At 42.4% G+C, this 27,779-nt stretch overlaps 1 long non-coding RNA gene across 2 annotated transcripts; it reads right to left on the bottom strand.

The window, feature by feature from the left end:
* Positions 1-25: 25 nt before the first annotated feature.
* Positions 26-27,779, bottom strand: LOC111843363 (uncharacterized). Of its 2 annotated transcripts, XR_011981781.1 has the most exons (7): positions 25,929-27,779; positions 18,702-18,887; positions 2,078-3,665; positions 1,704-1,789; positions 909-1,072; positions 606-717; positions 26-429 (listed from the first exon to the last, which is right to left on the bottom strand). It is a non-coding gene; the product is annotated as an uncharacterized lncRNA (long non-coding RNA). The 2 variants fall into 2 exon arrangements; XR_011981782.1 differs by lacking the exon at positions 2,078-3,665.

The raw sequence follows: 27,779 nt of genomic DNA, 5'->3' as shown, positions 1-27,779 counted from the left end.
TGATTTAAATGGAAAACCTGAACCATAACCTTTCAATAGTCTTTATTTAGTAACATGCTTGCAAAGCAGTATATGTGCAACTCAAATTTAACTACTGGAAAACTTTAGATATTAAACTATAATATGCAGTTAAAATGTATATGATTTGGAAGATAGGAAATAACGTTACAGAAGAATTTAACTACTGTTTTAAAAAAACAATAAATTAAAGATACTGATGTATATTATGCAGCAAAAGATGACAGGAAATAATATTCTAGGAGAATAAAAAAGTGGCTGAAATGTAATTTCATAAAATTGTTCTTCATATTTTTCCAGTCAGGAAGGAGGCATTACTGAAAGAAGGTCTGATCCAGCCTTTTCTTCACCCCCTGAACCCAGTGAGCTCTGGGATCGACACACACTTCATTGCCCTTTTTGGTGTAAAGTCTGAAAATGAAAAATAAAATAACATGAGTCTGTTTGTCACTTGTTAGAATCCTTCTCCATATACATCTGATCCCGAACTACAAGTCAGTTCTGTTATAGACATTTTGCACACAACAAACATTAAATTCCAAAGCAGTAATAGTTCAAAACAGTACATGAATAAAGTCAATATTTACATAATTCCAGGTTCAGGGCATTTCATACTCGTCTCTACATATCCAACTATCAGGTCCATCCTCAGTCTTCCAGGAAAGTATGTAAAACAGCACTGATCTAGTCCACTGCCATCTGGAGAGATATGAAGAACAGAAAATGTATAACAGGCTACATACAAAATATATACAGCCGCTCTGAATATATACATAAAAAATAATGCACACCAAAAAAACTCGCAATTTGGTCTGTAACCTGGTTCTTATATAAAAGAAATTTAATGAATCTTAAGTCCTGATAAAAGCTGTGAGATGCTGCAGACTTACTGTGAGCCAGAGTGGAGGACAGCAGCACTGTCACCAGGAGGAAGAAGGCAGAGATCTGATGGGGCTTCATGATTCCACTGGACGTCTCTGAAGATCAGCGTCGCTTCTGCAGCTAAACTGAGGCCAGCAGAGTTGAACCACGACCTTTTATAGGGGTTGTGTGTCTGGAGGTGGAGGGGGTGGCGTGGATGAAAAAAAAACAATTACCACTTAATGTACCTAAAATTAACTGACCACAGACAAGTTAGAGGGGCAGATTTTGTTGGAACTGACGTCACATGCATTCTGGGTGTTTCCTATACAGAACAGCAGATATTAACATTGGCCGCATTGCATGTTTCCTGTTGGCTGTTTTTCAAACCACAAGAGCCACTTGGCTGAGTCAGGGGTAACTAACCTTCTAACTAAACTATACTTTGCAGTTTCTACCATAGCCAGTGTTGAAGCCAAACTGAGCCTTAATAAATCTGCACTTCATTCCGATTCAACCCATCCAGTCATATCCTAATCAGCCTTTCAGTGACTGATCAGATTACTCCATGTACCAAAGAATAAATGAAAGTATAAACCACAAGACGCTAGTCCCAGTTAGGGTCACAGGGTGGCATAGGGAATGTGGCTGGGGTACACCCTGGAGGGTGCCTGTCCGTCATGTGGTCCATCCAGTCTTCCCACAAGTGGATCTGACTATGCTTATCGCTTAAACAGGCAGTAACTCATCCACGTCATCTGCAGGTTCCTAAGGCCAGCCACTGCTGGGGTGCAGGGGTCAAAGGTCAAAAGTGTAGTACTCACTGATATGACAGTCTGGGTTAGCAAATCCCAGGGTGCATTTACAGTGGAACCAGTTCACCCCGTCGACACGGATGCCGCTGTTGTAACTGTGGGACAAAACAAAGACCTTTCTTCATAGTGCCCTCCACAGACTCAATCCTGCTAGTACACTTAGACATGGATAATGATTAGTGACCTTTCACATGCTCATACCTGCCCCAACATCCAGACTTTTTCAAAAATAGACCCCAAGTGATTCAAGTTTACTTCCCAAACCGGATGATTTAAATTTAAATTTGACTAAGAGCTTTAGTTACCGGGGGTAAGAGTTACAATTGTTCGTGTCTATGGGGGAAAGTGGAAAACAATATGTAATTACAACCTCCCCCACGCACCGGAAACACAAGCAGGTGGCAGGACATCCGAGCTGTGGGTCAGGATGCTGGAATACACTGATGGCAGCTGTGATATATAACTTCGGATCCAGCCAGACTCCCTTTCAGCTCTGCTAGTGTTGGCATTGCTGACATCATCAGCGTAGCCGGGATTTCCGCTCCGCTGACATCATCAGCGTAGCCGGGATTTCCGCTCCGCTGTTTTTGGAAGTTGCCAGTTCAAGCCCTTCAGTGATACAACTCCAGACTAGAGTCAGACACACACGGGGCTTTCAGATGTTAATAAAGTGCAGATTCAGGCTAAAAGGGGACAGTGATGTCTCTCAGGAGCCCCAAAACCTGGTCACATACAGCAGATGGGAGGGCCCTCTGCATCTACTCTGCATCTACTCTGCATTTACCAGGGAAGCATCTTCTGGACAAGAAGTAATGTCACCCAGTAACTGCTGGTGAAAATTTATTGATCTCACTAAATGCCACTGCAGCTGATTGGCTGGAATCCTGCAGTAGGGTCTGGAAGGGAGCATAAGGGCTGATTTATACTTTACTCTCACAACACATACGCCTATGCATCATGGCTGCCACATGTTTTCTGTGTTCATTCCACACGTCATAGATGCATGTACACGAGATGCAATCCCACCAAAAACTGGGGTGGCATTACGGTCACCTTTTGTCACGGGATTATCTGTATATATACGGCAGTTAGTATTAAAGTAACATCTGATTGTTTAAGAATGAATGGCCGGTAGAGCTGTATATTTTCAGAGGCAAGAGAAAATTGAGAGCACTATGGTGTCCGTCTGTGTACAGCGTCTTCAAAATTTAATGGCAGTAATTTTCTAAGAAAGTAGCATCTTATGTACGAATTACAACTCTAACTTGGAATTCTGACTTGCCTACTTTCATAAGCAACAATATTTTTCAATACAGCTCTGGTATTTATGAATCTTGGTTATAAAATTCACGGAGAGCGTGATATTTACGTTTCGCTAGAACATTTATATTGTTATAAGATACGTAACTTAGCAAGCCGTGCAACTTTAATGACGCTCCTTTTCGGGATTATCTACTACATGTTTAACATTAGTGTAAAGTTCACCGCCGCTGCTTTTGCATGAGCTCTGCATGGGTCTTCAGGCCATTCCTCATCATTTTCATCCTTGCTTGTTAAATCACTCATGAATAGACATGTTTGTGGGAAATTGATTTATTTACAACTTTTTTTTTTATAGGGGAAAATTTGAAAAGTAGATGAAAGGCAGAAGTATCTTGTGAGGGAAACACGGTGACAGGCACAAAGACACTTGAGTTTCTGCCAAAGTGATTAATAACCTGCTCTGGTTCTTAACGTGCCAGCTCAACATAATGATTAAAACAACAAAGGACGAGTTCATCTGTTCTCCTGCTTTGCTGGGCACAATGAATCATAACCTCTACATATCCTATGCCTGGGATTGTGACTCATAATAATCAGTTTACATGGAATATGCTGAGACTAAATACAGCTAAGATGACTAATTAAATTAGGAAAGCCATCCCGGTTTCAAACTGCTCAGTGTGTCTTGGATGGATGTGGTGCAGCCTCCTGAAAAACATAAACAGGATACAAACACAACATGAAGGGAAACATCAAACTCTGACTTGAATGCCATTCCCTGGCTTACGGGCATCTATTTAAGAAAATAAAGACTTTTGCTTTCTTATGTCCCTTGGTACCAATTCAAGATCTGCACAAAACAGAAATTTTGTAAAACCGGAAGGTCAAAAATTACATGAATAGACACTAACAAATCATTGTAAAATTGACAGTAAATAGCCAAAAAAAGCTGCCGATAAAGAACTGTAAATTTACAATAATGTTCCATGAATGATGCTGCAGTACTGCAAAATTACTGTGACAGTAAAAAGTAACTGACTGTTAAAAAAAAAAGAGTTTCAAAGTTTTTGTATTCACTGTATTTTACTGTAATTCAACAAAAAAAAAAAAGTCCCTGGATGTCTGGTGCTGGGGGGGTTCGTACAAGTTGCGTGGGGGGGCCTCCATGGATCAGATTTGTTTGTCCAGTACGTCCCACAAATGCATGTTTGGAATGAGATCTGAGGAATTTTGAGGTCTAGTTAATGCCTTTAACTCTCTTTCATGTTCCTCAAACCATTCCTGAACATTTTTGCAGTGTGGCAGGGCACATCTGGCTGAAAGAAGCCACTGCAATCAGGGGAATACTGTTGCCATGATGGGGTGCAGCAATGTTGAAGTAGGTGGTACATGTCAAAGTAACATCCACATGAATGCTTGGATCCAAGATTGTTTTCTGTTTCGGAGCGAGCAATGAGTGTGTCATGGTTGCGGGCATCTCGGGCACGGGAACGGGGCATGGTGCACAAATAAGGGGCGGACAACCCACTTGCAGCTCCAGGAACAATAGAGGGGTTTATTAACAAAGACAACAAAACACAAGAAAACCAAAAAGACCGCGAGGGGTCAAAACTAAACACAGGGAGGAATTAACGACTAAATAACACTCAAGGAAAACTAACTAGCACGACACTAAGGTAAACTACAATCAAGGGAAAACCAGAGACAAGCCTATAGACAAGGGCATAGACGACTTAGACAAACCATAGACGAGCGTAGACCTCAGAGACGATAGTTTAGACACGAGACGACACGATGAACCAGCGGGGAACAGAACAAAGGCAGGAACTAATATACTACGGGGGTAATGACTAACACAGGGCAGGTGAGGCTGATTAACAAAGACTAGGGAAACAGGACACAGGTGAAACCAATTAACTCAAAGACACTAACAATCAGGGAAACTAAACACTAACCAAGGAAGCATATATCAACACACGGAAGGTACATAGGCAATAACATAAGCAGGGGAACAAGAAACAAAACCAAAACCAATTACAAAGCAAACACCAGGAATAATTAAGCATAAAGGAAAACACCAGGGAGCCAAATACAAAAACAGAGGAAGCGGGATTCGAACTCACAAGAGGGAACTCAGGACCGAGGGGCAAACAGACAGCACATGCTTAATACATTGAGCCACGAGACCAGACAAGTGACAGGGGAGAAACAAGGACTGACGTATGGACGGGATGACCAGCACCACCTGCTGGTCAAACAGGGAAGGGGCACGGAAGGACCACAGCGGGAGGCCGACCCTGACAGAGTGATTTCATTGGAGCCAGAGTGGCTATGAGCGGGGGAGTGAGGGAAGCGTACTGCTCCGAGAACAATGAGTGGAAATTCCTATCGCTCCACTACGCTTACATGGTACTGACCACTGCATACTGGGAATCTCCCACAGGACCTGCCATTTCAGAGACGCTCTCACCCAGTCATTCAGCCATTACAATTTGGCCCTTGTTGAAGTAGCTCTGATCCGTATGGTTGCCCATTTTTCCTGCCTCCAACACATCAACTTCAAGAACTGACTGTTCAATTGCCTAATATACCTGGTGTCATTGTAATGTAATAATTAATGTGATAATCAATGAGATAATCAATGTTATTCACTACACCTGACAGTGGCTTTAATGTTATGGCTGATCGGTGTATATAGAGAGGAAAAATACATGCAACACCTTTTAGGACAAACATAGAGGGCAATATGACTTTTTTTTCTTTTTGTCTTTGTGACTAGAGATATGGGAGGTATTTTCTGCAAAAAATAAAATGAAAATGAAAATGATAAAAAGAAAATACAATCTCCACTTTGCCATTTAGTTTCCATAGTCTGTGCGCAAAAATCCTGCAAAAATTAAAAAGAAATCAAATTAACACCATTTGCATTTTCATTTTCCACTCAGGCACGAGTAATTTGTGCAAAAATTAAGTATAAAATTAAAAGAACACTTTGTCTTTTCATTATCTCTTTTGCATTTTCATTTTCAATATACTCGCGGTATTTTAGTGTCATAATTAAAATGAAATCGCTAATCGGTAAAAGAAAGAGCAATATCGACTTTGCATTTGCTTTATCTTCACAGCATGCACATTAACTGCTAAAATGAAAATGAAAATGAAATCTTTTCATCATATTTACTTTTCTGAGGCTTATCGGTACATCTATGACAATATTAAAAAGAAAACTCAAAATGGATAAACCGAAATCAAAGTGCCCGTTTGGATTTTCATTTTCAGCACAAACAGCACTGAGGCTGTAAAAATGAAAAGACAAACACAAATGAGTTACAGCGCCATCTACTGCACTTTGACTTTTCGTTTTCCATTTAGCATTTTCGTTTCCTACTTTTCATTTTCGTTTTCAAGTTCACATCATGCAAATATATGCTAATAAGGCGGGTGGGTCGATGGGCGTGTCTACGACTACAAAAAAGGACCAGTAAGGGTTCAGTCCCAAAAAGGCAGCTGGCAGGAGGAAGTGACGTCACAGGCACCCGTCAAGGCAGGTAGCGGCAGCTGCCACTAAGGAGCTTTTAGTTCTTAGTGGCAGCTGCCACTTCTGTCCGTCGCTAGTGGCGCTTAACAGTGGCAGGTCCCGTTCGAATACAGTGCCTGCCGGCAGGGGCGCCGCTACAGATTTTGGGCCCCATGAAAGCATATCATATTAGGCCCCCCAGTCCAAACCAATCCAGTTATTTTCCTAATTTTTTAGGGCCCCTGTCACTCAGGGGCCCTTGGAATCGTCCTAGCTTTCCACCCCCTTACGGCGCCCCTGCCTGCCGGGGTATAGAGACAGCCACCGCCGCTCGTGGAAGTAAACCCGAGATGCTGTGCACGGCTACGATAAACTGGAATACGGAAATAAATTGAGGACTTGTTTAATCTTTGTATGACTACGAATGATATTATTGTTGCTGACTGTACATCTCTTTAAGATAATATTTGAGAAAACAATGATTGTACTGTCGCTAGTGGCGCTAAACAGTGACAGGAGCCGTTCGGGAACAGTGCCTGCCGGTAGTGGCAGGTCTAGTGGCAGGTGCCGTTCAGATACAGCAGAGAGGCACCTACCCGCCACTCCTGGAAGTAGCCTAAACCAGAGATTCTGTACATCGGCTAAATGATCAAAAGCAATGATTGTGCTGTCGCTAGTGGCGCTAAACAGTGACAGGAGCCGTTCGGGAACAGTGCCTGCCGGTAGTGGCAGGTCTAGTGGCAGGTCCCGTTCAGATACAGTAGAGAGGCACCTACCTGCCACTCCTGGAAGTAGCCTAAACCAGAGATTCTGTACATCGGCTAAATGATCAACCGCAATAGTTCGGTAAAATTGGAACGATATTGGCAGATTCGAACTTCGCGACTCAATAAATCTTAAACAAAACGTTCTTACGTACAACACAATATACGGGTCTATTTAACAGTATCATAGGAAGAAAGTTATTGAATTTTATTGCCAATAAAATCCCTTTAACAATAAACTAAGCCACATTTTCCCAACCTAAGTGGTGCAGTCCTACCATAATTAAATTGCAAAAGTATATAGTAATTTTCGTGGCGCTACAATTGATAGGAGCAAAGTTATTGCATTTTATTTAATAATAATGGCTTTTTTCACCAAACTAAGTGATGTAGTATGACCATAATGAGACTGTAGAAGTGTGTAGTGATTTTGGTGGCAGTACAGTTGATAGGAGCAAAGTTATTGAATGTTATTCCTAATATAAATTCTTTAGAAATAGACGTAGGCACATTTCACCAAACTAAGGGGTGTAGTATGACCATGATAACATTCCAAAAGCCTTTAGTGATTTTGGTGGCTCTTCACTCTTTGGAAGCGAAGTTATTGACATTTTCCGTTGTCGATTTGCACTTTGTAGACGGTCCCTAAGCTCTCCTCAGACAGCGGACTGCTCATAGGGAGCAATGTTATCCGTATTTCTGTAAATACATATTGTTTGGACGAAAATCCGGTTGTAGCTCATTGTCTACCTTACCACTGTTAAATAGACCCGTATATTGTGTTGTAAGAACGTTTTGTTTAAGATTTATTGAGCCGCGAAGTTCGGATCTGCCAATATCGTTCCAATTTTACCGAACTATTGCGGTTGATCATTTAGCCGATGTACAGAATCTCTGGTTTAGGCTACTTCCAGGAGTGGCGGGTAGGTGCCTCTCTACTGTATCTGAACGGGACCTGCCACTAGACCTGCCACTACCGGCAGGCACTGTTCCCGAACGGCTCCTGTCACTGTTTAGCGCCACTAGCGACAGCACAATCATTGCTTTTGATCATTTAGCCGATGTACAGAATCTCTGGTTTAGGCTACTTCCAGGAGTGGCAGGTAGGTGCCTCTCTACTGTATCTGAACGGCACCTGTCACTGTTTAGCGCCACTAGCGACAGTACAATCATTGTTTTCTCAAATATTATCTTAAAGAGATGTACAGTCAGCAACAATAATATCATTCGTAGTCATACAAAGATTAAACAAGTCCTCAATTTATTTCCGTATTCCAGTTTATCGTAGCCGTGCACAGCATCTCGGGTTTACTTCCACGAGCGGCGGTGGCTGTCTCTATACCCCGGCAGGCAGGGGCGCCGTAAGGGGGTGGAAAGCTAGGACGATTCCAAGGGCCCCTGAGTGACAGGGGCCCTAAAAAATTAGGAAAATAACTGGATTGGTTTGGACTGGGGGGCCTAATATGATATGCTTTCATGGGGCCCAAAATCTGTAGCGGCGCCCCTGCCGGCAGGCACTGTATTCGAACGGGACCTGCCACTGTTAAGCGCCACTAGCGACGGACAGAAGTGGCAGCTGCCACTAAGAACTAAAAGCTCCTTAGTGGCAGCTGCCGCTACCTGCCTTGACGGGTGCCTGTGACGTCACTTCCTCCTGCCAGCTGCCTTTTTGGGACTGAACCCTTACTGGTCCTTTTTTGTAGTCGTAGACACGCCCATCGACCCACCCGCCTTATTAGCATATATTTGCATGATGTGAACTTGAAAACGAAAATGAAAAGTAGGAAACGAAAATGCTAAATGGAAAACGAAAAGTCAAAGTGCAGTAGATGGCGCTGTAACTCATTTGTGTTTGTCTTTTCATTTTTACAGCCTCAGTGCTGTTTGTGCTGAAAATGAAAATCCAAACGGGCACTTTGATTTCGGTTTATCCATTTTGAGTTTTCTTTTTAATATTGTCATAGATGTACCGATAAGCCTCAGAAAAGTAAATATGATGAAAAGATTTCATTTTCATTTTCATTTTAGCAGTTAATGTGCATGCTGTGAAGATAAAGCAAATGCAAAGTCGATATTGCTCTTTCTTTTACCGATTAGCGATTTCATTTTAATTATGACACTAAAATACCGCGAGTATATTGAAAATGAAAATGCAAAAGAGATAATGAAAAGACAAAGTGTTCTTTTAATTTTATACTTAATTTTTGCACAAATTACTCGTGCCTGAGTGGAAAATGAAAATGCAAATGGTGTTAATTTGATTTCTTTTTAATTTTTGCAGGATTTTTGCGCACAGACTATGGAAACTAAATGGCAAAGTGGAGATTGTATTTTCTTTTTATCATTTTCATTTTCATTTTATTTTTTGCAGAAAATACCTCCCATATTGAGGAGAGGAAGATCTGAAAATCCCGGCCAGAGATGATGGATGGGTAACTTTGGACGACCACAAAATGGGAAATTCTCACAGCATTTACTTATGTCTATATCAGCACAAACAGATGTTCTGATATTGTTAATTGTAAATATATCTGAAGTTTGATGGGTTGCCACCCTGTCCTGGGTTATTCCCTGCCTTGTGCCCATAACTTCCAGGATAGCCTCCAGACCCCAGTGACTGAATAGGTCAAGCAAGTACAGAAAATGAATGGATGCATAGATGGATGAATGTATGGCTAGATAGCAGTGGTGTGAATTGATTAAACAAATTAATTGTTAATCACAATAATTGGCTAAGTTTAACATGGTAGTAGGCTATTTGTTTGTCTTTTTTAGAAGATGAAACAAATACATGTGTGGCCTAGGAACAAAGAAATGCAGGACAAACTGGTAAGAGGAATCACTTTTTTTCTATAACATCTTGGTTTTGATCATTTCTGAATTAGAATTGTATATTAATGTATCCATTATCTAGGCTATTGAATGCACATGCTTTAATTTTGAGTTTAAGTAATTTTTACTGCCACATTTTACCAATATTAATAAAGCATGGAGCCTTGACATAAATAAGGAGGCTTCACAAAGTGCACATTAAATACAGTATATGATCTGTGCAGATTCCACACCATCTTTAATAAATCACTTCTTACACAATTTATTTTTCCTGAATTTGCATGTACGATTAATGATCCGCACTTCGACAACGTTTCCATGCCAATAGAACGCAACAGTCCGATATTAAACCAACTTCCCAGCAGATTCAAACTTATTTTTTGGTTTTGTAGGGAAAAAGATGTGTTCCTATTCACAATGCAATTTACTATACAGTGGCACATTCTGCACCTGCATACATTCTGACATAAGTCATATGTCAAATACCGTTCGCAAGTTAATGAGTATGTATGTACTTATGCTCACACGAAGACGTCAGCTGAGTAATGGGGAGCCACTTCATCCACCACTACTGAGTAGCACGCAGATGGATGATGCAACGGCAGCCATTCTGTGCCAGTGCGCTCATCACAAAGTAGTGGTGAGTGCGCAGGAGAGAATTCGCCAATTACATAAAGAGGATGATTAGGAGGCCAGATGTAATAGGGCCACAATGAGCAAATTTAGCCAGGACATTGGGGTACCACCCCTACTCTTTCAAAAGATGCCCCAGGATTTTTTATTACCTCAGAGAATCAGGACCTCAGTTTTAGATGGGGCCATTTTCACTACATAGTGTTCCAGTCACGGCACTGGGATCCACATGACTGGCTAACCTGTTGGCCACACCAATACCTCCTACAACAGCAACCCAGCCTTTGTAGCTAGTCTCCCTTACAAGTGTTATCCAGGCCCAAGCCTACTTAGCTCTAGGTGGATGACCTAGTCTGAATTACAGGTGGTATGACTGTGTGAGGGAATGGGGTGTCACTGTGCTCTGTGATGGGTTGCTGCCCTATGCTATGTAATTCCTTGCCTTGTATCCATAGACTTTGGACCCTCAGTAACTCTGGAGAGGACAAGTGGTTACAGAAAATGGATGGATGCATATTAACTGATTTTTTAGACAATGGCACGTGTATTATTTTGTGCAAAGCATGACTTTTAATGATAATTTGTTAAAAATATGTAATTGTTATTTAAAAATATTTATAGCATATTTCTTGAGGAGGAAACACTGTGATGACACAGGAGAACATGCAAACTCCACAGACATGGAGCCAAGGAAGAGGCTCAAATCCTGCCCCTGTATCACCACACCTCCCCCGATGGTGTACACTGATACTAATTCTTAACCACATGCTGTTCATTAAAAAATAAAACGACTGCCATGGCTGTTTTTTAAACATTTATGAGCCCCACCCATCACAAACCGATTATCCGATTAGCACATTATCAAAGAAGTTTCATATATTTCATTTTCACATTTGTTGTTTTCTCTGAACGACAGATATTGTATTATATTATATTATATATAGACCAAAGGAAAAAAGTGTCCTTCAATTGTAGGTTATTTGTCTTTGGAGGAAATAAGACATCTTACAATTTAGATTTTTTCAAATTTATTCTTATTTTAATTTCACAGCACGTCCTCTTTAGTGCACAACAAGAATAAATACGTTTCCCAACATCAGTGAAAAAATAAATGCAAAAATACAATGTCCACTACAATGTGTCACGCCCCGCTCCGTCCGCTCCTAGTGTGTGCCACGCCCCCTCATTATCCACGTGTGCTTCCCCGATTGTGCCCAGCTGTTTCCTGTTTCGTTTGCCTAGTCTTGTGTATATGAGTCCGCGTCTCCCCATGTATGCCAGATCCGTCATTGTATTGTCCGTGGATGTCCGTCTGTCGTGGAATAAACCCCATTTACCTGACTTCCTGGCTGCTTTCGCCTGCTTCCCTGCTCGCCTTACGCCCGAACGTGACACAATGGACATAAATGAATAGGTCGGGTCTCAGGAGGATATATAGCATTTTTTGATATGCTAGCATACCAGGTATATCTAGTAGCTAATGACAAAATATTTCAGCTAAGGACTCACCAAATAAAGCAATTTACTTAATTATGCAAAGTGGCTCAAGTATACTGGGTGGGTTTTTCTTCTTCTGCCCTTTATTTTTTTCAGATCCCAGGGGATAATAACGCAGCATCTTTACACCTCATCTTTTACATCTGATTGATTGCCAATATTTATGACTGCCAAAGGTAGCTGGGAGAAAACGTTATTCTTGTGTCAGTCCAAAGGGGGCTCCCAGCGACAGCCTCAGCTATAACCCGCCCAGAGCTTAATTGTGTCTTCTATCTGTCCCGTCCTAAAAATAGCTGTGTGGGGGCCCTCTGGTGATTCGGGAACCCTGTGCAGCCACACATTCTACTCATTAGAAGAAACGGAACAGCCTACTGCTGAAAGAAAATATGGTTGCACTAGTGCACTGTGATTCACCCTTTATCTTTATACTGTACACCTACATTGTATATATTTCTTTTCTTTTTAATTTGATTTTATTCATTTAATTAGAATTTACTTTTATTCATCTATAGCACTGGTAGGAAGCACACATAGTTTTGTTGTACATGTATAATGACAAATATAGCTACAGACGACAGTTATCAGATGTTCCATTATAGTCCGTAAATGAATGTGTATTCAGTATGGAAGCACTTTGTGTTTGTATGGCTATATAATATCTATATTACTTTATATCTTTGCAGCCCTGGACAATGGAAGGAATGCTGCTAAATGACCCTAAATTTCACAATTCATGCATAAATACAGCCTGCTGAAATTTGATTGGCTGTTGGCCATGTATGATGAGTAGATGAACTTTTATTAAATGATTAGTTGGACATCTGGCCATGGACAAGAATAGAAAATATGATACATTATGGGGTATTGGGTATTATAAAAATCTGTGCACTAAACCCCTAGGTGTCACGTTCGGAGGCGAAGGAAGACACAGGGCTGCGTGACTTCTCCGGGAAACAGGGTTTATTTGGGGAATCCGGCGAGACATGGACAGACATCATGACAATACAAAGACGGATCTGGGGGATAGTGGGAAACGCGGACTAATATACACAGGACAGGTTGGAATTAACTAGACATAGGTGGAAACAATCAAGCAGAAACAGGAGGTAACGAGGTGGGCGTGGCACGCATCGGGAGCGGACGGAGCGGGGCATGACACCTAGAGTCCCGACTGCATCCCCAAGTGAGAGCAGTGGAAAGTGAGAGCCAGGAAACAGGAATCCAGCTGTGGGGGCTGATCCTTCCTGATGGGCTTTCACTGACCCTCCAGATACAGATGTTTTATACACCCCCCATTCTGATTGGGTAATGTAAGAAAATCAGCCTGCCAGCGCAGTGACACTCCACATCACTTTTGGCTTGTTTTCCCTCCTTTTGTCCATTTATGCTGTACAGGAAGTGCATTGCATGATAGTTTTTCCACGATGTCCCATGAAGTCTAGACTTACTAACTTTTTATCTTGCTTTAATCTTAAAAGCTTAAAGTTTCAAAGCTAAAAATTTTAGTATGGATGCTGCAGCGCCCTGTCACAATGAGACTGTTCCTCTAACACGGATCTAGGTGTGCTGGGAGCCATGGCTCTCTGTCCTCCCCCAGCATCCACCCACCCCCTGACCAGATGACATGGCCCTCTGTGAGTTTGAGACTGATAGCCATGACTGTGGGAAAGTGGGGGGAGATGTTCCCTTGGGAAGTCATGGCAGCTGGGAGGGGTTGTGTGTGAGCGGAACGTTGAGTCCCACAAAGCTGGCATGGAGCAGAATTGCCCGGCCAGAAGCTTTCAGATCCCCCCCCCCCGGCACTTGTTTCAGCAGCCCGGTGAAGCAACAGGACAGAACAGTCCCAAGCAATTAATGTCAGGATCTGGAGGGAAGAATAACATGATAAACAGATTAGAGAGTGTAAGCCGACGGTCACACGCTGATGGAGCTCTCAGCTGCACAATTACAGGATGCACAGACGTGGGCAAATTTGTTGGCACTCTTCCATAAAAACACAACTATCTTTAAAATAACTTGAAACTGACAAAAGCTCAATGGCATCCCTTAATGTTTATTCCATATTTAACACAAATGGGACTTTGCTTTATATAAAATACTCAGCTGAATCAATAAACAAATGAAAATGGCACAGACAAAAAAGATGGTACCCTTAATTTATCATTTTGTCTCCACCTTTTGCATCAATCACCCGCCATCAAGTGATCTCTGTACTTCACAATGAGACGTCTGCATTTGCCAGCAGGTAGTTTGGCCCACTCTTCCTGAGCAAACTCCTCAAGCTGTCTCAGGTTTGAAGGGTGATGTCTCCACACTACAATTTATCAGATCTTTCCATAGACTTTCAGTAGGACTAAGATCTGGGTTCATGGAGGGCCATTTACTGTAAGAATAGTCCATTGTTTTCTTTGCAGCCATTCTTGAGGGCTTTTAGCTGTATGTTTTGGGTCATTATCCTGTTTGAGGACCCATGACCTGCGACTGAGGCTGAGCTTTCTGACACTGGGCAGTATGTTTCACTCCAGGATGCCTTGGTAGTCTTGAGTCTTCATTGTGTCCTGCACAGATTCAAGGTTCCCCGTGTCAGATGCAGCAAAGCAGCCCCAAAACAAAATCGAGCCCCTCCATGTTTCACAGTAGGTATGGTGATCTTTTCTTTTAAAGCTTAATTTTTCCTTGAATGGAGCTGATGTGACTGGTTAAAAAGCTCCAGTTTTGTCTCATCAGTCCAAAGGACATTCTCCCAGAAACTTTTTGGCAAATTCCACTCTGGCTTTTTTATGTTTTTCTGTCCATAGTGGAGCCCTCCTGGGTCTGCTTCCATGGAGCCCATTATTGTTCAAAATGCGACAGATGGTGAGATCAGAAAGTGATGTATCTTGACCCTGGAGCTCAGCTAGAATGGTTTTGGATGGTTTCCTTGACTCTTTTTCTACCATCAGCACTATCCTTCTGATCAACCTGGGGTTGCATTTCTTCTTGCGTCCACGTGGCTACAGTCCCATGAACCTTATACCTTATATATTCCTTATACTTTTTAATAATATTGACCCTGTGGTCACAGGACCATGAAGCTGTTGGAGTTGGTCTTATAGCCGTTCCCTTTAACATGTTTATCTATAATCTTCTTTCTGAGCTCCTCAGACAGCTCTCTCCCCTGCTTTCTCTGGTCCATGTTCAGTGTGGTGCACACAATGATACTAAACACAGTAGCCTGTTCTTTCCCTTTAAATAGGCTGAATGGCTGATGAAAAGCTTGAAGGCACCTGTGATACGAATTAAGGTGAAACAGTTTGTAACATGACTATAATGCAAGGATAAATAGTCTCTTTAGGGGTACCAACAAATCTGTCCATACTATTTTAGCATATCTTTGTAAAATAAACAACAAATCATTTCTTTTCACAATTTGATTGGTTTACTCTCATTAGACAATTGCTTTTAATTCAAATCACTTTTCTGGAGAAATGAAGCACTGTTTCAATGAGCTGTAAGGGGAACAACAAATTTGTCCATGTTTGTAAATGCTCAGATGAATCACAGAGATGATCTTATTTTGGCTTTAGTGGAGATGTGAGGGGCTTGATTTAAAATAGCCTCCTTTCATAGTGAGGCAGTTCAGGGTGTCCCTGCCCTATATGTCCTGTGCTTCCCTGGGAGGGATCTGGGTTCTGCATGATTCTGCATAAAGTGTCTGGTAAAGTGAGAACATTATCAGGATGACACACTGCCGGATCCTCAGATCTGTGATGTGTAGTGCTTTTGTTGAAAAGCAGGGGCACAGATGATTGACTTTGGGAATGTTGACGCTGGGATGGTTGTGGGTCATTCTGGGGTCAAGAATTTGAGAATGGCTCTTATGATCCGAAGTGATGTCACTATTTATGGGTCAGCAATGTTGACTGGTGATGCTGGTCAGCACCATATACAGTATAGTAGCACAATTATTTGCCACTACAGGCCGGTCTATCCGATTGGCGTTGGCTGCAGGCAGCTCTTCACTGGGATGTCTCCTACCACTTTGTGCAATAGTCCACGGCAGTAAGGACAAAGCAGTTAGCACACACAGTGCAAAGAAACAGGCCCATCACACCCGGCCCACTGCAACAGATCAGGTTCACTAGAGTGGATGACAGGAATCAGGTGAAGTCAGAGTTTTTTAAACGCCTGCTCTGACAAGCTCCAATTAGGAGGCTTGGCTTGTGTCAGGTGGGTGAGGTATAAACTCATACATGAGGATGAGGCAGGATCAAACTGAATAAGCTCAATAGCGACATCGTTCACCACACTGCCTTGGTGCCAGGCCAGAGGAGGATCGGCTCCCCCTGTGAGTTTGCTTCTGTAGTCTCTAGCGCCACCATCTGGCAGACTGGGTTTCCCTTAACATGGTGGGTTGAAGGTCTGTATAGAAATGGATCATCCAGTTTTGGTTCAGACTAGTGATTGTTAAGCTTGTGTAATGACTGCTTGATTTTGATTGGCTGATGGTGGCCGGGGTTTTATGACATATGACTGCACATGGCTGACCTGGTTTGGTCACAGAATATATGTGCCGAATTTCACTTCTATTGGCCAAGGAGGTCAAGAGATGTATGTAGTTTTTAGTTGTAGTGCCGCTGATTGATGAAATGCTTCCCCAGAATGGCCTTTTGGATTCCAAATTTGGTGAAAATTAGTTAAGGCATCATGAGTTATAGCTGTCTGATTAAAACTGGTCAGATTATGGTACAGTTTGTGTGTGGCTATTGGCTTTGCGGTAGACAAGTGTCAAAGGTTTTTTGCTAATTATTGATCAGCTCAGGGCTCTGATTGGTCAGAAAACCTAGGACTAGTTTGCAAAAGTAGGTTTTGATAAATTATGCAAATTAGCCAAAAAAATTCAAGGCAGAACTAAATAGTGTGATTGAGAAGTTAGTATGGCATGGTCCCCTGTATCTGAGGAAAAAAGAATCTTTTGGTCAGGAGATACAGGAAAAACAAAAAACGCTGTGCTGTAGCGCCCCCCATTGACTGTCTGGGTTGTATGAGTAGGACAAATGTGGTAGCTTTGGGACTTAAAGTTTATGCTGCTCATTTAATTTTAGGGAAGAATAAGTTATATTACCCCCACTTTCAGGAACAGGCCTGTCTAGGCTGCAGCCCAGGGGCCCAAATGGCCGCCAGAATGGCAGATGCCGTCTTTGCTGAATGTCAGTGCTAACATAGTTAAATTCGAGGGTAATTTTAGTGTCCGAAAAGCAAAGTCGAAATTAAAAGTATACAATGTTAGGAAGGCTAATTTTAATGGTATGAGGCTGAAACTAGAAACTGTAAACTGGATGGAGTTAAATAGCAAAACAGTTGAAGAGGCATGGGAATTTTTTAAAAGCACATTGTTGCAAGTGTAAGAGGACTTCATACCTGTTTCCAGCTAAACTAAATCTAGGAAACGACTATCAAGGTGGTTTACTAAGGAAATTAAGAATAAAGTCAGGAGGAAAAGGGCTCTGTTACACAACTGGAAAATGACTAATGATTTCGAAATTAAGCAGGAGTATCTAAGTCTAAAGGTAGAGTTAAAAAATAACATTAGACTGTCCAAGAGGGATGTGGAAAGAAAAATTTCATTGGAGGCTAAGAATGACAAAAAAAGCTTCTTCCAATATTTTAACTCTAAAAGCTGAAATCACTAATTTGCAGGATAGTAAGGGCCGTATAATTGAAAATGAAATTGATATAGTAAATGAGTTTAATGATTATTTTTCACGGGTGTTCACAGTAGAGAACACAAGTAACTTACCACCAATTAGTACGAATACAGCGTTGTCTATGACCAATATATGTATAACTGAGGCTGATGTGGTACTAAGCCTAGCTAAGCTCAAAATAAATAAATTGCAGGGCCCTGATGGCATCTTACCTATAGTTTTAAAAGAAATGAGGGATATAATTAGCCAACCTTTAACTCTAATATTCCAGAATTTGTTATCTGTGGGTGTGGTACCTTCAGATTGGAAGCATGCTAATATAACACCCATATTCAAAAAAGGGGATAGAAGTAATCCAGCAAACTATAGGCCAATCAGTTTAATTAGCATTACTGGAAAAATAATGGAAGCTATAATCCAAGTGAAAATGGTAGATTACCTGGATGCAAAAAACATTCTGAGGGATAGCCAACATGGATTTAGGAGAGGTAGATCCTGTTTAACGAATCTACTTGAGTTCTTTGAGGAAGCTACAAGTGAAATTGATCACAAAAAGGCCTACGATGTGATCTACTTAGATTTCCAGAAGGGCTTTGATGTTGTCCCCCACAAACGGCTCTTGCTAAAGCTCAAAGCTGCAGGGATTTTAGGAACTGTGGCAGCTTGGATCGAAAACTGGTTAACCGACGGGAAGCAGCAAGTAGTTATTAGAGGCACAATGTCACAGTGGGACTGCATTCATAGTGGGGTATCGCAGGGTTCAATTTTAGGACCACTATTGTTCCTAATTTACATTAATGATATTGTTACTTGCCGTAAGTTTCCAGGGGAAGCCTACGGGTTCTTCAGAAGTCTGCCCCCTCGCCCATTCCTCCGCCGCTCCTTCGACTCCGCTCCGGACCGCCCTCCCTCGTCATTCGCCGGCTGCATCTTGGCTCCGCCTTGCTGACCAGACCCCGCCCACGGCTCCTCCAATGCGCCGCGCGTCACTTCCTGGTTCCTGAGCAGAAAAGCCGGACAGCGAGTTAACTCGGGAGCTCTGCTCGTTTAGGTTTTCTGCTGTTGGTTTGCTTGTTGGTTTTGATTATATGTGTATGACTGGTTTTGGCTTCTGGACTACGACTTTCGCTTCTTCCCTCCCTGGTACTGTTGCTTTGATTTGTTTGATTTTCTGGTTTTTGAACTCTTGCTTAGCTCCTGACATCTCTATTTGTCCTGTGCTGAAGCGTAAGGACGCTCGTGCTGCTGTAAGGAAAGTTAATGTTGCTGCCTGCCCCGACAACTCGTCACCCTCGTCCTCCGCTGTTGACGCTGTTTTCGTACCTTTTATGTTTGCTGGTTCTGTTTCGCTTAGTGAGACTGACACCCGGCACCCGGTTACTATCCTGCGGGATACAGGGGCCGCTCAGTCGTTCCTGGTGGAAGGTATTGCACCACTCGCGGATACTTCCTACTGTGGTCCGGATGTGTTGGTGCAAGGCATCGATCTACGTGTGACCGCTGTTCCCCTACACGCCGTATACTTAAGGACCCCTGACTTTTCTGGCTACGTGCGTGTTGCAGTGCAGAAAGTTTCCTGTCCCTGGCGTCACGTTTGTTCTGGGGAATGACATTGCGGTTGAAAGAGTTGTTCCTCTGCCTGAAGTCCTTCCCAAACCACTGCTTAGTACAGATGTTGCGGTGGGACTCCCAACTGTGCTTCCTGCATGTGTGCTTACCCGCGCCCAGTGGCGCCGGCTCGCGGACATCGACTTAGCCGATACATTTATGTCCAACCCCGCTCTGCCAACCCCCTCGACAACTAATGATCCTGATTCCCTGGCCCCTGTGAAACTTACTGTCTCCCCTGAGGTCCCCTTCACTACAGATGCTCTGATTATGGCACAAGCGGATGATCCCTCCTTGGAGGTTTGTCCTACCTCTGCTGTGGAAAAGGGTGAGTTAAAGGACCACCCCACCGAATATTTTTATGGCAACCGAGTGTTGATGCGGAAGCGGACCCCTCCAGAACTTGGCACCTCGTTACCCTTGGTTCTTCGCCAGTGGTTTCTGTTTTTTCTGATTCTCGGTTCTCTTGTATGTGGGTGCTTTAATCGTGTGAGTCATGTTTGTGATTGCGAACACCTGCCGGGTTCGCTCGTGTGTGTGTGTGTGTGTGTGGGGGGGGGGGGGGGGGGTGTTACTTGCCGTAAGTTTCCAGGGGAAGCCTACGGGTTCTTCGGAAGTCTGCCCCCTCGCCCATTCCTCCGCCGCTCCTTCGACTCCGCTCCGGACCGCCCTCCCTCGTCATTCGCCGGCTGCATCTTGGCTCCACCTTGCTGACCAGACCCCGCCCACGGCTCCTCCAATGCGCCGCGTGTCACTTCCTGGTTCCTGAGCAGAAAAGCCGGACAGCGAGTTAACCTAAACGAGCAGAGCTCCCGAGTTTTCTGCTATTGGTTTGCTTGTTGGTTTTGATTATATGCGTATGACTGGTTTTGGCTTCTGGACTACGACTTTCGCTTCTTCCCTCCCTGGTACTGTTGCTTTGATTTGTTTGATTTTCTGGTTTTTGAACTCTTGCTTAGCTCCTGACAACTCTTTGCCTCGCCCTTTTGGATACTGTGTTTCGGCTTGTGTGTTTTTTTTTTTTTTTGTACATGTCTGTTAGGTGCGTAAGGAGTGATTGCCTTGTTGTTTTTGCGAACGTGGTTTATTGTGTGTTTTTGGATAGGAAGTCAGATGTAGATTTTGTCGTTTTGTTTGTTGGTTTTTCACTTAGAGTTAGCTTAGTTTGGGACGTGTTCGTTAGCTGTTTTGGTTGTTGTTTTGGCCTGGGTCACTCCCGAAGTTTGTTGCACCTCGTGTTTGTAACCGTGTCTGTGAATAAACAAAAAAAAAATACAAAAAAAGATCCGTGTTCCCCTTTCCCGTTCCCTGCTTGTCTCCTCTTCCCCTCTCTCTCTCTCCTTTACCTTTCTGGCGATCCCCAACCCTAGACTGGGGATCGTAACAATATTGACACCAATACTTACAGTAAACTGGTTAAATTTGCAGATGACACCAAGGTGGGTGGTGTAGCAGATACTGATCTAGCAAAGAGGCTACAACGGGATCTGGATTTAATTAACGACTGGGCTGATACTTGGCAGATGAAATTTAACACAGATAAACGTAAGGTCATCAATGCAGGGAGCAGAAATATAAAGTACAGATATTTTATGGGTTCCACTGAAATAAAGGTAGCTGATTACAAGAAAGATCTCGGTGTGTATGTTGATACTTCCATGTCCCACTCTCGCCAGTGTGGGGAAGCAATAAAAAAGGCCAATAGAATGTTGGGTTATGTCTGTAGGTGTGTCGAGTTTAAGTCAATGGAGGTGATGTTACATTTATATAATTCCTTCATACAGTAAGACCCCACCTAGAATATTGTGTGCAAGTTTGGTCAGCATACCTTAAGAAGGACATTGCTGCCTTAGAAAAGGTGCAACAGAGGGCTATGACAATGATTCCTGGTCTTAGAGGAATGTCTTATGAGGAGAGGTTAGCTGAGCTGAATCTGTTTAGCCTTGAGCAAAGGAGACTAAGGGGGGACATGGGGGGTGGAGTGCAGTGATAGAGAAAGGTGAAAATTGGGCTTAAGTTTGTGTGCATGTCATATAAAAATACACAGAACTGATGTATGTGACTTTAGGAATTTTCCTTTTTGTTTACTAACATTCTGCAGTTACATCAGCTTCTGGATGTGCAGTTCAGCGAGCTGGAAAAAACCTATAAATCCCAGTTGCCCCAGGGACTGACTGACGCTGCTTTAAGTGTGTCACGATCGACACAGGGAAGCAGGCGAAGGAACTGATTTTTGTATGGGAATTTCCCTCCTTGCAGTACAACTAAGTGTTTGCCAAGATTCTACAGTTACATCAGCTTCAGGGGTGACCGGCAGTTCAGTGGGCTGGAAAAAACTCTTGCTGCAGGGACTGAACCTGCTTTATTAATCACCAGAAAATGTCTCTTTGCCTAAAATGTAATGAGATTCATTTGACATGGTAAGTAAACTATTTATATAACACTTAAATTAAAAACAGCTTCTGCTGCCCAAAGTGCTTCACATACACTACCGTTAAAAAGTTTGGGGTCACTTCAAAATGTGTGGTGTTTGGTGCAATATCTACATAGGTGTATAGAGGCCCATTTCCAGCAACTTTCACTCCAGTGTTCTAATGGTACAGTGTGTTTGCTCATTTGCTCATTGTAATCATCAGAAGGCTAATGGATGGTTAGAAAACCCTTGTGCAATCATTAGCACAGCTGAAAACAGTTTAGCTGGTTAGAGAAGCTATAAAACTGACCTTCCTTTGAGCAGGTTGAGTATCTGGAGCATCACATTTGTGGGGTCGATAAAACGCTCAAAATGGCCAGAAAAAAGAGAACTGTCATGTGAAACTCGACAGTCTATTCTTGTTCTTAGAAATGAAGGCTATTCCATGCGAGAAATTGCCAAGAAACTGAAGATTTCCTGCAACGGTGTGTTACTCCCTTCAGAGAACAGCAGAAACAGGCTCTAACCAGAGTAGAAAGAGAAGTGGGAGGCCCCACTGCACAACTGAGCAAGAAGATAAGTACATTAGAGTCTCTAGTTTGAGAAATAGACGCCTCACAGATCCTCAACTGGCAGCTTCATTAAATATTACCCGCAAAACGCCAGTGTCAACATCTGCAGTGATGAGGCGCCTCCGGAATGCTGGCCTTCAGGGCAGAGTGGCAAAGAAAAAGCCATATCTGAGACTGGCCAATAAACGTAAAAGATTAATATGGGCAAAAGAACACAGACATTGGACAGAGGAAGATTGGAAAAAAGTGTTATAGACGGACGAATCGAAGTTTGAGGTGTTTGGATCACACAGAAAAACATTTGTGAGACGCAGAACAACTGAAAAGATGCTGGAAGAGTGCCTGACGCCATCTATCAAGCACGGTGGGGGTAACGTGATGGTCTGGGGTTGCTTTGGTGCTGGTAAGGTGGGAGATTTGTTTAGGGTAAAAGGGGTTTTGAATAAAGAAGGCTATCACTCCATTTTGCAACGCCATGCCATACCCTGTGGACAGCGCTTGATTGGAGCCAATTTCATCCTACAACAGGACAATGACCCAAAGCACACCTCCAAATTGTGCAAGAACTATTTAGAGAAGAAGCAGGCAGCTGGTATTCTATCTGTAATGGAGTGGCCAGCGCAGTCACCAGATCTAAACCCCATTGAGCTGTTGTGGGAGCAGCTTGACCGTATGGTACGCAAGAAGTGCCCGCCCAGCCATAGCAACTTGTGGGAGGGGCTTCTAGAAGTGTGGGGTGAAATTTCTCCAGATTACCTCAACAAATTAACAGCTAGAATGCCAAAGGTCTGCAATGCTGTAATTGCTGCAAATGGAGGATTCTTTGACGAAAGCAAAGTTTGAAGGAAACGATTATTTCAAATAAATATCATTATTTCTAACCTTGTCAATGTCTTTACTATATTTTCTATTCATTTTCCAACTCATGTGGTAAATAAAAGTGTGACTTTTCATGGAAAACAAAATTGTCTGGGTGACCCCAAACTTTTGAACGGTAGTGTATGTTAAGTCAAAGGAATAATAATAAAGGTATATATACAAAAACTTACAGACCTGGACATTATAATAGCAGCTGAAATCCAAACTTTGTTGTATATAGAGAACTGTGTCTATGAACAGTTAAGTATGAGAGTCAGAGTTTGGTTGTTGGCATGTTTCAAATAAATAAATCCTTTATGCTTTTGCCCTCATTCTGCAGACACAGCAGCTGCAGGGGAGCTGTGTGCTTCAGCGGGTTTGTATGCTGTGTCTGTGATTGGAAAGTTGCTGATTCAAATCTCTTATTCAGGAGAATGATGTCACTCTTGGGTCCTTGAGGAAAATCCCTCAAATCCCGATTACTCCAGAGACTGACAATCATCAGAAGATATTTCTTTGGATAAAAACATCCAATAAAATGCAATGAGAATCCTTCAATGGATGATTCTATGAAACAAGTTCCCTTTCACTTTTTAAAATCTTATTCTTAGATTTATGTTTTATGATACATTCTTTTTTATTTTAGAAAAAAGACAATAGTAAAAAACAATATTTTCCCATCTCAGGTCTCCCCCCCCCCCCCAATATTTTAGATCTTGGTATGGGCTACCTGTCACCCTGTTACGGACAGATACAATAAACCTGCAAATAATTATTGGTAAAAAAAAAAAAAAACCCGCTAAATTTTAGTTATTTTAATAGTACATAGGTCACTGTATGTATTTATCAAATTTTGAGATATTATGACATAAGAACATATGAACATAAAAAATTTACAAAAGAGAGGAAGCCATTCTGCCCATCAAGCTCATTTGGGGAGAACTTACCTAATAGCTCATAGAGTTGATAAAATCTTATCTAGCTCCCATTTAAAGGAACCCAGGATTTTAGCTTCCGCTACACTAGCAAGAATAACTACACGCTGTGCAAAGAAGTGCTTCCTCAAATTCATTTTAAAATGTTCTCCCGCTAATTTCCACTTATGGCTACAAGTTCTAGTACTTAAACTAATATTGAAATAGCCATTTGGCTGAACAGCATCCAGACCCGTTAGAATCTTATAGACCTGGATCATGTCCCCCCTTAGTCTCCTTTGCTCGAGGTAAAACAAATTCAGCTCAGCTAACCTCTCCTCATAAGACATTCCTCTAAGACCAGGAATCATTCTTGTAGCCCTTCGTTACACCCTTTCCAAGGCAGCAATGTCCTTTTTAAGGTATGGTGACCAAACCTGCACACAATATTCTAGGTGGGATCTTACCAAGGAATTATATAATTATAGCATCACCTCCCTTGACTTAAACTCCACACACCTAGAGATGTAACCTAACATCCTATTTGCCTTTTTAATTGCTTCCTCACACTGGCGAGAGTGGGACATGGAAGCATCAACATACACAGCGAGGTCTTTCTCATAATCATATGTATTAAGATTGATTTATATGATTTATAAATTTGGGCCTGGTAACTCTGCACGGCGGTGATCAATGTGATCAATGAGACAAGTTTCTGACATTGTGCAGCTCATTTATTAGCCAATCAAGTTCTCTTTTGGATCTTACTGTTATCTCTCAGGTAAGGAGCATGTGCTGATTACAGTGTGTTGCTGCACCCGCCACACAGTGCAGCCATGAGGCAGGTGATACCTCAGCACCACACTAGTCTGAATGGACCAGTGTGAGTTTTTTCCAGTGGCTGGAGTGACAATCCTGCCACAAACCCCAAGTTTTCCCCTGTATTTGGAGGACCTCCTTATAGGGCAGGATGAAGCAATTGCAGGTTAAGGGTCTTGCTCAAGGGCCCAACCTAATAGAATCACTCCAGGCATTCATGAGATTTGAACCAGCAACCTTCCAGTTGCTGGCCCAGATCCCTAGCTTCCGATTCTGGGAATTATCAAAGATGAAAACTTTCCATAGGCATTAATGGGAATAAACTGGAAGTTTCCAGAATTGTAGGTTAACCAAATAGGGTACTTAAATGTAGTTTTAAAAAGTAAAAATAAAAAACTTGATGGCACTAACAGTGATATCATTGCGTAACCAAATGCCTGTAAGTAATTATGTCTGTATAAAAACACCACAAAATAAGCATCTGCATCAATTCGCACTGCTTATAAGTTATATCCAATGTTGTATTCCGCATTTGCTTTCTTTGCCATATCTGATAGCTTGCAGGGTTCAACATTTCCAAAATTCCCCAGCTTAACTTCGCCTTGGAAAGTTTCTGGAAAGTTTCCGGAAATTTTCCACCCCTTTGCAACCCTAAATGCAACAAATATAAATATAGGCAAGGAAGTATAATGGATAAACTTTTATCAACAGTTTTAAAGTTATGGGCAGTATTAAAGAAATAAGGCAATCCATGGTATTTTGAAAATCCTTATGATAAAATTAGCCTGGACCCCACCCCCGACTGTGAATGTTACTTCAGAATGCCAGAATAATGCTGCTATTTAAATACCACACACCTCGTTATGTCTGGACAGAATGAAACATTAGATAAGCAGGTAGCGCTGACCCTCCTCACCACAGCTACCACTGCTATTCCTCCTCTACTCTTTGTCGGCGACTCCTGATCTGTGATCTCTGATCTGCTGCCACCTACTGGAAACACCTAGTTAATTATCTTGCACACGCATGATCAATGCACATGGACACGCAGTTTCTCTTAGGCATAAAATTCTGGGCAACACACACACCAATCACAGCCGTCCGCAGCCAACCTGATGATGAGATTTACATCACTTAAGTGAAGTATGAATTGGTCTTAATTGCAGTTGGGTAGGTAATGTTCTCCTTGCATCTGCCAAACTCATCCAGATTCATCACTCCACAGAACACGTTTCCACTGCTCCACAGTCCATTGCCGGTGTGCTTTACACCACTCCATCCGACGCTTGGCATTGTGCTTGGTGATGCGAGGCTTGCATGCAGATGCTCAGCCATGGAGGCCCATTCCATGAAGCTCCCAAAGCACAGGTTTTGTGCTGGAGTTCATGCCAGAGGATGTTTGGAGCTCTGCAGTTACTGAATCAACAAAGTGTTAGTGACTTTTACACACTATGCGCCTCAACACTTGGTGACCCCACTTTGTTACTTCACATGGTCTGACACTTTGTGGCTGTGTTTCTACTTTGCAATAATTTGGCTTTGAGTTGACCATGGAGGATCTAGCATAGAAGAAACTTCCCTAACTGACTTATAAAGGTGGCATCCGATGACCATGCTTGAATTCACTGAGCTCTTCAGAACAACCCATTCTTTCACAAATGTTTGAAAACCTGACTGCTTGCCTAGGTGCTTGATTTTATACACCTGTGGCAATGGGTTTGAATGAAACTCCTGAATTCAATGATTAAGAGGTGTGTCCCAGTACTTTTGTCGATATAGTGTAGATTCCCAGTTTCAGTTTGACAGTCAAGGATGTAGCCTGTTTATGTGCAGATCAGCGCTGTACTTGTTTAGAGCAGATAAATTTTGGAATATATTGACAATAGATATAATAGATCCTAGCGCGGTCTTCACTTTCAGTTGCAATGCTGCTACAATCCCCACTGCCAACCTACTGCTTAAACGTTTTGGATACAAACATACCAGTGTTTAACACTACAATGGTGCATTTTCAGCTCGTATTGTTTTTACTAAAACGAAAACTAGCTTATTACAAAAGCTAGCTCATTAAATCTAAACTGATCCTAGAAATCACGTCTTTTAACTTCGTTAAGGGAGCGACTTTGGCCCATACTTTTGGCTAACACTATAGTAACGGACTCTACATGGTTACTCTCCTTTAGCATACAAGCTATACTTTGCCGATTTAGCATACATTACATTCATTACTAATTTAACTTTGACTTACATTCGTGTTTTCGGTTAAACTTCAAACGGAGCAGCTCTGATTTGACCGTAAGCTGCAGCGCAGCTCAGCCGCTCTTCCGCACGGGACGCAGGCAGCCTCGGGCTGTGAGCTCGCGCCGCTGTGCACCTTTTTAGGGGGACCTGAGACCCTGTACATCCGCCCATGGAGCTCTAAAAGTCTCCGATTTCTCACCAGGACACTGAAGTCTTTGATGGAAACAGGCACGTTCATGAACTGTGTCGCGCTTTGGACAGAAGTGCTCACTCGAACTTTAATACTGTTTCAAAGTCAGAAAATATGTCCTACTTCACTTTCCATCGCGTAAACCAAACCACTGACCTGTACGTCTCTATCATCCTTATCGAATTTAGTAGAAGTTCTGAATCTGATAAAACGCTGCTTTCAATCCAGCCATTCTGTCGTACGTCTTACTTTGTAACAATGTCTCCTCTATCTAACT

Source organism: Paramormyrops kingsleyae, chromosome 12, assembly GCF_048594095.1.
Source record: "Paramormyrops kingsleyae isolate MSU_618 chromosome 12, PKINGS_0.4, whole genome shotgun sequence".
Lineage (NCBI taxonomy): Eukaryota > Metazoa > Chordata > Actinopteri > Osteoglossiformes > Mormyridae > Paramormyrops > Paramormyrops kingsleyae.
The sequence above is the reverse complement of the archived record's forward strand: the minus strand, read 5'-3'. Positions and strand labels throughout refer to the sequence as shown.